Source organism: Mya arenaria, chromosome 7 (assembly GCF_026914265.1).
Source record: "Mya arenaria isolate MELC-2E11 chromosome 7, ASM2691426v1".
In the NCBI taxonomy this organism is placed as follows: Eukaryota; Metazoa; Mollusca; class Bivalvia; order Myida; family Myidae; genus Mya; species Mya arenaria.
Window position 1 is genome coordinate 47,065,921 of NC_069128.1, and position 12,379 is coordinate 47,078,299.

Consider the following 12,379-nt stretch of genomic DNA (forward strand, 5'->3'; position numbering starts at 1 on the left):
ATGGAAACGACATCAGTGAGATGTATTATTAAACCATATAATGTATCCTTATTTAGAATTTAATCGCCAGTAATTGTATAACATTCTAATGCATTATTTTACCATTCGATTTTATTAATCGAAGTTATTATCATTGGTTGCATTATTTTTTGTTATTATAAGTAAAAGTATAAGAAGAAGTAATAGTAGTAGTTGTATAAGTAGAAGTAGTAGTAGGGGAAAGGGTAGTAGTAGTAGTGGTATTATTATTATTATTATTATTATTATTATTATTATTATTAGTAGTAGTAGTAGTAGTAGTAGTAGTAGTAGTAGTAGTAGAAGAAGTAGTAGTAGTAGTAGTAGTAGTAGTAGTAGAGGCAGCAGCAGCAGCAGCAGCAGCAGCAGTAGTAGTAGTAGTAGTAGTAGTAGTAGTGGTAGTGATGGTGGTGGTTGTAGTAGTGGTGGCGGTGGTGGTTTAGGTGGTAGTAGTGGTGATGGCGGTGGTGGTGGTGGTGGTAGAAGTGTTGGTTGTGGATGTGGTGGTAGTGGTGGTGATTGTGGTAGTAGTGGTAGTAGTAGGACTAGTTACATCAACTACTGTTCTGAAAATGCTGTAAAAGTACGCAAATAAGGCCATTTTAGCTTGCGACAGCTCGTAATGTTATGTCAGCTATCGGATTTTGGTAGGGACCAGCTAGGCTGTTGGGAAGTCACAGTCTTGATTATCTTCAAGCATGTTCATGTTTCACATCACAGCAAAATACAGTAGATTCCTCAAGGAAATGGTCATCTTTGAAAGATTTGGTGCAAATCGTTGCAGACAATTGATCATGCCGCCTCTAGTTCTGACTTGCTTGTCGGTGATGACATTTCCCATTGATTGCTTTGGTCTTGTTTGGATCATTTGCCAGTTCATCTGGCGTAGTTAATTCCAACAGAATGGTCTTTTTGACTTTCGTTCTGTCAGCATTTAACATGATGACTTTGTCGTGACACCTTTGCATTCTCATGGCAAGGTTTTCGCATGTTCGGCTCCGTCTATGCCAAAATGTATAATGTCGTCAACATACAACATTGACCCCTAAACATTCGTCAATTTTCTGCTCAAATAATTATATCTTATAGTGCTCTTAATATCGCATTGTTAAAGTATTTTGGACCCAGTCATACTCTAAGTGATCCATTGGGTTTCTGAAAAGTGGCCGTTTTGTTCAACCACTGAGAGGGAGGTATGACATAGGCAATCCAGTTAAGTTATTTTTCAGCTTGTCATGGGTAGCAACCGTTGCACGTCGGGCTGAGTGTATGACTGGTTAAGCGTCGGCTTTCAGGTAAATTTCGCACTGACATGGGAGCTTACCCAGATAATTTGTCTTTGTATTTATACCAGACTTGCTCAGGGTTTGGTTGCACTAAATGCACAAATTTCACCAAATTGTGTTCAAGACATGGACCAAGTATGAAGCTTGAGGCTATGACAACACTATAGAAAGCGTTGTGTGTGATTTGCATGTTGATTTGGCCTTCAGCTTACAGTCAGTCAAATCCGTTCTGTCACGAGTGTTTGGAATCTTGACTGATCAGGGGGTCCGACGTAATGTATTTTTTGCGGAAACTTAAATGAGGGACGTGTTGGATGCGGAACAAAAATGGCGGATTGTTCGAGTATTTTGGTGTGTTTGAAGGATAGTTCGACCTGGTAAGTAAGTTTATATGACATATATATCCTAATATCTGTTAGGCATATATGAGACTTTGAAGTCTAAACTGTTAAATAACCTAGCTAATGCCGGTGTTGACAGGGCGCAATTAAAGTAGATTAGAAACTTCCTTCTATGTCTCATGATCAAGATTAATAATTAATTCTAGGATGTAGGTTTTGTAGTGCGAGTGCACTCTTTGACCTGTTGACGCATGAAGTGCTGACGTCACTGGTCTGTGAGGACATCTCGGGGAGTTCGAGATCAGCTGTAGAAGAAGCAAGACGTACTTTGATATACTGCTTAATAAAGACCTCACGTGTTCTTTCCCTAAAGTTAATGGTAAGCTAGGTTTGGTCTAAGTAATAATAGGGAATACTTTAATGGTGGCAGCGGTGTTTTATTAAGCCGTTCCAGTGCAATTGTTGCTGAAATTCTGCAACTTTTGTTAGCAAATTTTCCTCGAGAATTTTCCCGCGTTTCAAGCCACATTTTTTCGTCAATTTTTGGCCGTTGTTAATTTTCTTCTGGTCTTACCAGTTGATTATTTGATACTACGTCGTAGTCTCCATGGACTGCCACTAACCCGACCCCTTCGTTTGCTTTTGTTTGTTTTTGAGGCCTTTTCAGCGTCCGTAGCCACTTTTCGGACGGGAAGAGTAGCCGGATAGAAGACAAACAAGGTTGGTGGTTGTACAATCAAATTAATCTTCTACTCAGGAGCAATTGATTTGAAGCATGGCCAGTAGTAAAGTTCTTGTAAACTTCTTGTCTATAGAAGACTTGCAGACAATTCCAAATATTGGCCCAAGGTTAGCATCTACTATTGTAGATTTCCGTAAGCATTATGGCAATCTCACACCAGAAAGTTTGCAGACAATGCTTCGACATAAACTGCCGGACACTGTCATGCAAGAGTTGGATTTCACCCCAAACAGAGACTTGGTCGGCAACACCTGCCCACCTCCTCTAGGTGTACAAACATCCCATACCACCCCTCTTGTTTCAAAGATTGAGACATAGGTTGACGGGTTTGAGACTTTGGTTGCCTTTGCACAAAAGCAGTTGAATGACCGCATTGATCAACTTACATCAATGCTACCTAGTGTCCCACAGCACTATAAATCTGATCATGTATTGCCACGCCCCAGTGTTTACAATCAGACAAATGCCCCTGTTCCAATGGCCCACCACTATATGCCAACACCACAACAGCTGAAACCCCAGTACCCCGTTCAACAAATGTTGGACCTGGGTAGACTGCGAGAAAGTGACAGTGACGAGGATGTCCAGTCAGCGTCTGGTATCCCTCGCTCTTACAGTACCCTACAGAAAAAGGTACGGATGCATAAAAGCAGTCGGTTACCTCACTCCAAACTCCTGTCCCTTCACCGTCTTGATTCATCTACTGATGAGTCCGACACTAGACAAGCCCCAATGATAAAGAGTGAGCAAGTCAAGTTACACTCCTCCTTACCTGATAAGGACCATATTTCGCAAAAACATGCGGAATACCCCCAAGAGGTAGTACAGGCGTCCCCTCATGGCCACTCTGTGCACAAGGGTAGTCATGCATTGAAGGATATACCTAAATCTCTGGTATATGATGGTAAATCGAGCTGGCATTCATTTGAAATGAAGTTTCAGCAGTGTGCGCAGTCATTTGGCTGGAGTACAGATGATTGTAAACTCTGCTTATTACATTGTTTGTCAGGGAAGGCACTCGACAAATGTACTCGATTGCTCCAATGCAGTCCACAAATGCCTTACCGTTCTTTATTGAGCAAATTTAAGGAGCGGTTCGGCTCAGAGTTTCCCGCCTCTGCGCAAGCCAAGTTCGCTGACGCTTCCCAGGAAAAAGGTGAGTGTATGAAAGACTGGGCAGATAGGGTACAAGAGTTAGCGGCTGAAGCTTTCCGGTCACTGCCGGAGACCTTCACAAACCAGCAGGTGATAGACCGCTTCTGTCAAGGCCTGTAAGATCGAGAAGCTGGTCATAGCACCTTCATGCGTAAGTATACAACCATTGAAGAGGCCATGAATAACATCAGGTTGTTTCAGCATTCCAAGAGTGCTATGGGTAAGAAAAAATCTATTCATAAAGCAGTAGATTATGACGAGGATGTAGCAAATGTCTACGCCGTTCAGAATTCTTCTGGACCTGCGTTAGACATGAGCGTTCTCAAGAGAGAACTACAGAGTCTGCGAGAAGAGGTGAAGCGGCTTGGAGAAGCTAGGCCCATTCAACCGCGTAGCAGACAGCAGCGTTTCAACCGTCCGCGAGGTGCGTATGGCTGTTACATTTGTGATAGTAAGTCGCACTTGATCGCTGAATGTCCCCACAAGAAGGACTTTAAGGCGTTTGTTTTAAACGCAAAAGGGTCAGGGTAGGGAGCCAATCCTTGACCCAAGAATACTCCGGCTCAAACCCAGAAGAGCGAAACGAGGTATGTAGCAAACTTGTTTCTAATGAGACCGTACCATCCAATTCACTACGGTCATTGTTTCATTAAATGAGACCACAAATGACATACAGTCAGAAGAACAAGGCGAAAAACCTTCTCCTTGTTTGACACCAGGTTCTCTGCCAGCTGATGGTACAGTACTTGCACCTCCTGCCAAGGTTTGTTTGTTGAAATCCATATCAGCATTAGCAAAATCGGTATGCTAGTTTGTTCTGAATTGCGATGTGTCGGACAATGTTGTCAGTGCGAAGCTCTTGCAAATTCAGAATGGTACAGAACATGTCATTGCCTATGGCAGTTATATCCTAAAGGAAGAAGAGCAGAACTACTGCACTACGAGAAAAGAGCTGTTAGCAGTTGTAAGATTCACTCGGCAGTATAGACATTATTTGCTTGGTAGACCTTTTAAGGTCCGGACAGACCACTCAAGTTTGACTTGGTTGTTGAATTACAAAGAACCGCAGGATCAGTTTGCTTGTTGGAATGAGGAATTGGCTCAGTTTAACATGGTCTTGAAGTGCCGATCAGGAAAGAAGTCACATCCTGGTCACTGCAATTCATATGTAGCTGGAGTTGCAGTTGGAGATCTTCCTTGCGGTGGTTGTAATTATTGTGTAACGGGTGACAACCAATGTGGTTCATTTTCCCGGGAGGTAGATGTAGTCCCGATGACAGCGCAGAAGGCTGTGGTTGCGGAAGGTCGCGCCTTCGTGAACCCAGCATCCGGGAGCGTATGTCAGGGAGTGTGGGCTACAGCCACATTGGGTAGTACACAACGGGCACATAGTATCTCGTGGCCGGAGGGCTCAATGATGCAGAGTGAGATTATGTACAGGGGATCAGCGAGTGCTCAATACATTACAGAGCAACAACACCATGTCTGTGACGACAGTAGCAAGCCGGTGGACAGAGTGGGCTCTCCACAAATAGCTGTCTTTGAAGTAGCCGTTTCAACTGAGCCTGATTCTCAAAACAGCAGAAAGCAGGACATGGGATCCAGGGGGGCATGACGTATCAATGACAGCCAACGCTTATGGTCAGCGGCTGTAAGCAGTATCCTGAAGTACAGGATTAGCTGCCTTCCTTTTCTTCTAGGTGGGAGGGGGAAGGTGAAGTAGATGGGTTTACAAGAGTTGAGCCCATAACACCTAGTTGCAGTTGGTTACTCCATGTAGCCTCACCCAGGAGTGCTGGAAGAAAATATTTACTGATGTAGATATTTTGGTAGACGTCGGTGGTTCGTTCAACTTACTGGTTGGACCAGCCCTAGCAGTGATCTTGTCAGATACTTTTGACTTGATCAGCCTTCTACAGACCCCGGTGCCATCTCAACAAAAGAAACAGGGGGAGAGTGTAGTGCGAGTGCACTCTTTGACCTGTTGACACATGAAGTGCTGACGTCACTGGTCTGTGGGGACATCTCGGGGAGTTCGAGATCAGCTGTAGAAGAAGCAAGACGTACTTTGATATACTGCTTAATAAAGACATCACGTGTTCTTTCCCTAAAGTTAATGGTAAGCTAGGTTTGGTCTAAGTAATAATAGAGAATACTTAAGTTTTTAGAAGAACACTTTTTTACTTTTTATACTATTTAAGGCTTAAGTATGGTTTTGATTGTCGCTGTGTCAGTGCGGAAATAGCGTAGAAATATTAAACATATTTAAACATTGAGGCTATGGAAACCGGAATTAGTGGTCCCTAACCTAATCGTGTGCTGACAACGCTATGATGATTCAGTATTCATAATTCAAGATGGCAGCCTCCATGTTTCATTGGTAGTTTATGTCGTTTTTAGCATATAAATAAGTGAAAATATAAGGCAACTACTTATTAATACAAACACCAATTTACATACATCTTGTTGTGTTATTAAGGCAGATTACTGTCTACGAACTTATACTTTGCATGTAAGTCATATAATTTCGCGACACATTCGTACAATGTTTTCATGATGAAAATGAATAATTAGCCAAAAGGGAAAATACAAGAATTATTTTAAGCGAGTAGTATTCGGACACTTTTTGAGGTTTAATCGAGATATTTCACCTGATTTTTAAAGATATCTGAATACATCTTTTGAAATTTTAGCTCTTCCACAATATAGATGCCTTAGTACCCATTTTTGATGCCCCGTTAAAGAAGCTTGGGCATATAGGTTTACAAATAGGTAGGTCTGAAGATAAGTCTGTTGGACAGTAGATCAGGTCTTGTTCAACAATACCTTTAGATTTGACCTAGGACCACGGAACCTCAGTGAAACATGATGATAAGTTGATGATTACTATGTATTTAAGATAAGTAGATCAAAGGTCACAGTGACTGGTTTAATCAAGGACCATGAAACATCATTGGTAGGTTTCCCGTGACAATTAGATGACCCCTTTTCTTTCTGAGGTCACTAGGTCAAAGATCACATTTAATTGTCCTATATATATATATACTCAATAATGGTTTAGCGTAGTACCATGAAACTTAAGTGGTATATTGACCTTGACAAGTAGATAACCCTTTATGTTTTTGAGGTCAGTAGGTCAAGGTCATGATCACTTTTTTGAAATCTTTGTCTTCACAAAAATATGAGGACGCTCTTACATAGGACAATGAAACTTTAGTGGTGGTTTTTTTTTACCAGAGCATGACTACTATTGCTTTTTAGGTCAGTAGAGCAACACTTACTGTCTATTATAACTGTGTAACTGTTGCTAATGTTTCACAAACATATCTTATAACAGAGTATTAAGTACTTTTTGAAGTCTTTTTTACCTACTAGTGTTAGTTTTTGTATTTCATGACCTTCCAGCTGGTCTGACTCACGCTGATGTACAGAAATCTAGCCTTTTTGACAGCATTGACTTGAGTAAATACAATATCACAACCAAACTGCATGACTTTGATGCCAGAAGTACCCTCTCATCAAAATCTCTGAAAGGCCTCAGCTTGAAGAAAAAGGAAAAGCAAAAGTTGAGACATGAGCTGTGGATACAGAGTAGGCCAGTTTAATATCAGTCTATATTTGACTTTAGTTTTTCATAGAAAATGACAGAGGACTGTCACTGAGTTTGTGTTGTTATGGAACTTGTTACACAATTTCCTAACATTTTCTGGGAAGTTAATAATGTTTAAATTCTTTACAGCCAAATACAAGGTGGTCTTTTCTCCCTAAGTACCCTGCCCCTATACACGGTCATTTTTAAAACCTGTCTAGATAAGGACTTAAAAGCAATATTTAACTTAAGCATTTACTTATGAAATAATGATTTAGCATAAAAAAAATTGAACAGGTATATTGTGTCCGTAACATTGAATTTTTGCCATGTAAGTTGATTCCACTTTTCTTTACAAGATTGGAAATTAAAGTATAAATAATACCATTTATATCTTGTTTCACAGAGCTTAGTGCAATAGACGCTGCCAAACAAAAGGCAAAGGAAAAGAAACGTAAGGACTAGACCCCGGTTGTTGGGGACATTGGAGCACTGGCCGACGCCTTACCAATACTTGACCTGCTGCTTAAAGAGTCTATAGGGACAAAGTCTGCCAGGTAAGAGAGTCTCAGATTATTAGTGTATAACAATGCCATGCCAGCCCTGGGCCCATGCAATAAGATATCTTAGTTGTAAATCTTACGCTGCTTAAAAATGCCTGCGGACACCTGTAAAGTTACAGGCAGAATCTATGAGATAAATGTCCTTATATATCTATCGAAACATAGTTTATGCAAAAAGCGAGGTAACACCTGAAAATTTACTATCTTTATTACTATTTTTTTGAAATGGTACCAATGACTTTGGGCCTGTTTCATTTAAAGACTAAAGTTGATTTAAATTTTAATTTAATGTTTTTAAGTTTAATGCATTTTTTTTCAACTTTTTGAACATATTTTTTGCATGTACAAAAACTTAAAACTAAGAAAGGGAAATAATGGACCACATCCTGTTATTTTGGAATCTGTTATAATGAACCATAAAACAATTCAGTTTTTGGCGTCTGCCATTTTTAGCTCGACTATTGAAAGAATATGGACAGCTATACTACTCACCCAAGCGTCGGCGTCGGTGTCACACCTTGGTTAAGGTTTTGCATGCAAGCACACATAGGTTAATATCTCAACAACTACTTGAGGTATTGCATTGAGACTTTTTACAGTGGTACTCAACCATCCAACCTACTTTATTAACCAAGTTGGAAAACTCTAAATTGCATTTAATGCAAATAATAGACCTTTACTATTTGACTTAGAAATTCTGGTTAAGGTTTTGCGCGCAAGCACACATAGGTTAATATCTCAGCAACCATTTGAGGTATTGCATTGAGACTTGATTCAATGACACTCAACCATCCAACATCCTTAATTAAGTTAGATAACTCTTGTTTGCATTTAATGCAAATAATAGGCCTAAATTATTCGACTTAAAAATTCTGGTTAAGGTTTTGTGTGCAAGCACACATAGGTTAATATCTCAGCAACTTCCTGAGGTATTGCATTGAGACTTCATACAATGGTACTCAACCATCCAACCTACTTAAATAACCAAGTTAGATAACTCTTGTTTGCAATTAATGCAAATAATAGGCCTTAATTATTCGACTTAGAAATTCTGGTTAAGGTTTTGTGTGCAAGCACACCAGTGATTTTTATTTAAATTTTCAAAACCACCTGTGGCTTTACAATTGGGAAAATAAGCGCGTTAATTCCCAAAATTGGGAAAATACAATGAACATTAAAATGATCATTTTAAATAAACAGTAACAAAGACACCTATTAAAACTGTTTCAACTCTCTTTAGGCCAAATAAAAAAAATGTATTGTTTCTGGTCACCCGACCGACCCTACTTTTTACCCCCCGACCGTTTTTTTTTATTGCGTAAAGACCGTTTTTTATAATTAGCGTAAAGTGAGCCGGGATTCCCGGTCCCGGCGCCGAAGAGTAAACCGCGCTATCCGACAGTAATATTATATTCGTGACGTGTTTTTTATACGGCCGTGTCGAAGATGGCTGGCCCTGCGCAGACGACGTCTGTTACGCATTTGATAGCCATAAAAATAGAAAAATGTTCGCACTTCGACGGTTGTAGTGTCATTAAAGTTGCCCATTGGCAAACAACAATAAAAAGTCTTTTCATCGATTTACATGGCGAGCGAGAAAATGTCCGACTTGAAGCTAAATGTTCGGTAAGTTGTATGGTTGTTTAGATATCGTAAATTAATTAAAGCAGATAGAAGAATGAAGGGGCGATCTCTTATCTGGGTTATTTGATCAGTTTGCTTTTAATAAATAAAGTAGGAACTGTGGTCATTTAGATAAAAAGAGCTCCAGATATAAAACATATTTTGTGTTTTCATGATAAATATTTTCTTTGTGTATCCATCAAATCCTATCTTGTAACACCCAGCTTTTTGAGGCAATACTAGTCCTGCTCACATAGAAGATAGGGTTTGCTGGATAAATATAAAAGAGGTTTATGTGAAGCTCTGCATATATTTATTTTTTTACAGACCGATGTACGGCCAGATTCTGAATTATTCGAGATTGATCCAGAACTAACAATTGGTGACCTAAAGGGGTTCTATCCTGTCAAATCACTGAAACTGCAATGTGTAACTGCAACACCAGATGAAACGAGCAGTACCAAAGGGGTACCAATAGCCACCACTTTGAATGCCTTCAATATTCTTCTGGCTGGCACGAAGGTTCATCCTGTTAAGAAAACCTGGTATTAAAACTTTTTAAATATATATGTAAAAAAGTACAAATGAAATGTTGTGAATCTGTGGTTAAAATTAAGGCCTAATATCTCAACAATTAAAGTAAGCTCTAGTATATTGCCAGTCAGACTTGTGCACATTCTGAACTAATATATATTAATCGGTCAATAAGCTGTGAATGCAAAATGTTTAAATATGAGGTCCCTGATTTTATTCTCAGAAATAATGACTTTAGAAAACTGATTTATATATAAAAGGGCGATATTATAAAAGTGTTTCAACACTAAAAAACAACAATAAAAATGCATTAGTTTTGCAGTTTAATCCCTTGAATTTTGAAATTTATATATAAGATTTGCAAACCTATTTATTTATTTGTACAGTCACAACAGAAAAGATGAACTTTACAATGACGTTGTAGAGATGTGTGTGTCAAGAGACCTTAAACTACACAAAAGCGCTGTCAAAGATGAAGGCTCATACATCATCCAGGTAAATCATCAAATTTTATTTTGTACTTACTAAGTGTCAACACATCTAAATATATTCATACATGCATGGTCTGTCAGATCATGATCTGCAACACTCTTTGTAAATTTGTAATACATTTAAAGCAAATAGTTTATTTCAGGATCACATTGTACCTACCCTTGGGCTCACCCATTATTTGATCTCATAAATATGTCTTTGCAAACAGAGAAGACCCAAATCAGATAAAGCCATAGGACCCATCTGATCAGGACTTTAAAACTGTTGGCTTATTTAAAGAATATTTAGGATAGATATCAGTCCTAACTCCTTGCTATTTGTAATATTGAGATGCCTGGCTATAAAAAAATGCCCAGAGTAAATGTTCATAGTGGGCGGAGTTCTTAAATAAATGATATGAAAAAGGTAAAAGGTTAATCATTATCTATGCTCTATTGCAGGTATTGACCAACGCTTTATGGTATATCACCAACCAGCATCAGACCATAAATGATACGTCATTACGCTTCAAAGATGTTGTTCCTGTGCCCGAGCCATTTGAGAAGTTCCAAGGTTACAACGAATTCAAGAGAAAGAAGTTGAAAGCCCAACCATTGACCCAAGATGGTCTACACTCACATTCAGAAGCTTTGTTTAGCCTCTTAAACAAACCAATATTTTCAAGTAGCTGGTTTGAGTTTAAGGCTGTTGTAGAAGCGTTAGCTACTTGTCTTTGTAGATACAAGGAATATCTTCAGAAACAGCTGACTTCTCAATCTGAAAGGCAGTCTGCTGACCACCCTCCTAGAACAGTAGGGTCTGATATTTCAATCGAACATCGTGCCAAATCTGTATTTGTTAAGGAAAAATATCTTGTATTTGATCAAGCTGTTGCCCAGTGCCCAGATACTAATGTTCCCATTTTCTTTGATGAAAATAACACACTTGTCAACACCGTTTCAAAAGAACCAACAGAGAGCTAGATTCTTTGCAGAAATGTCCCTGTCTGTCGACATTGATTTGTACAAGTATTGTCCCGGGGGGAGTTCTGTGTCTGTAGTGTTTGTTGCTAAAACAATCAAAAATCGTTCTTCTGAAGAGTCTTTAGTAGACCCTATTCGAGTAGTGTCACAAGTCCAAAATAAGCTCCCAGAGTTTCACACAAGATATCAAAAAAGATATTTCAAACAGAAATTGAGCAATATAGCAACTCTCAAACCAAGTGTGGTTGACTTCATATATAAAAAGTTGGCCCTTGATGCAAGTCAGGTAAGTAACCCAGAAATGGAACAGAGGCTGCGGCTTATTGCCCTTGGTGAAACGGGACTGATTGCAGACCTCAGGGATATGAATTTTGGCAGACCATCAGATAAGTTTGATGATTTTTTTACTGTTCTAAATGAAGTAGTTGAGTCATACACTGCAGTTGATGATCGCCGGCACAGTGGCCTTCACCTTAGTCAGTGGATCAATCTGGAAGAGATGATTGTTGAGGCAGCCGACAAGTGTCCTGAGGGAACGCTTGTCCCTTCAAAAAGTCTGGTAAGGTTACAGTTCCAGCCACGAAATCCATATGCACATGCAGCACTGAACTTCACTAGTAAAATACCTGTTCAGTACAAAATCCAAAGGAGGCAGTTAAGATTAGCTCACCAGGACCAGCACTTTTGTGCTGCAATGTACAAGTACATGAAGAGTAAAGCCATAGAGCTTGGTAAGTATGGCATGCTTGTTTGTTCAGATGACAAGGCCAAGGTGCCTGTTGGCAATCCTGGATTACCCATTTCCACCGGTGTGAGAGGCAAACAAACCATTACCCCTGCATCAATGGAAAATGTAGCCGCTGATCATGATATGCACTGCAGTAGTCTAACACCATCTGTGTATTTAGTCAATGATGTTCCTGACAGTACTGACAAGTCGTTTGTGTCTGGCACTGTGCATGTAGTAGTCAATGATTCAGTTTTCCAGACATCTAGTGCTTTTCGTCATTCTGCATTGTTGACAAAAGTACTGTCACAAGGTCCAACGCCTAAGGTGCTTTTGAGATACACAGA

The 12,379-nt window shown here is 39.6% G+C and overlaps 1 protein-coding gene and 1 pseudogene across 1 annotated transcript in view; both read left to right on the forward strand.

Moving 5' to 3' along the window:
• The first annotated feature begins 2,864 nt into the window (after positions 1 to 2,864).
• On the forward strand, positions 2,865 to 4,073 carry LOC128241195 (uncharacterized; annotated as a pseudogene).
• A 3,596-nt stretch (positions 4,074 to 7,669) lies between these two features.
• Positions 7,670 to 12,379, forward strand: part of LOC128240337 (uncharacterized) — a 38,408-nt gene continuing 33,698 nt past the window's right edge. Inside the window, exon 1 of the mRNA XM_052956946.1 lies at positions 7,670 to 7,688. The gene's annotated coding sequence lies outside the window, so the exon portion shown is untranslated. The remainder of the gene's footprint in view (positions 7,689 to 12,379) is intronic.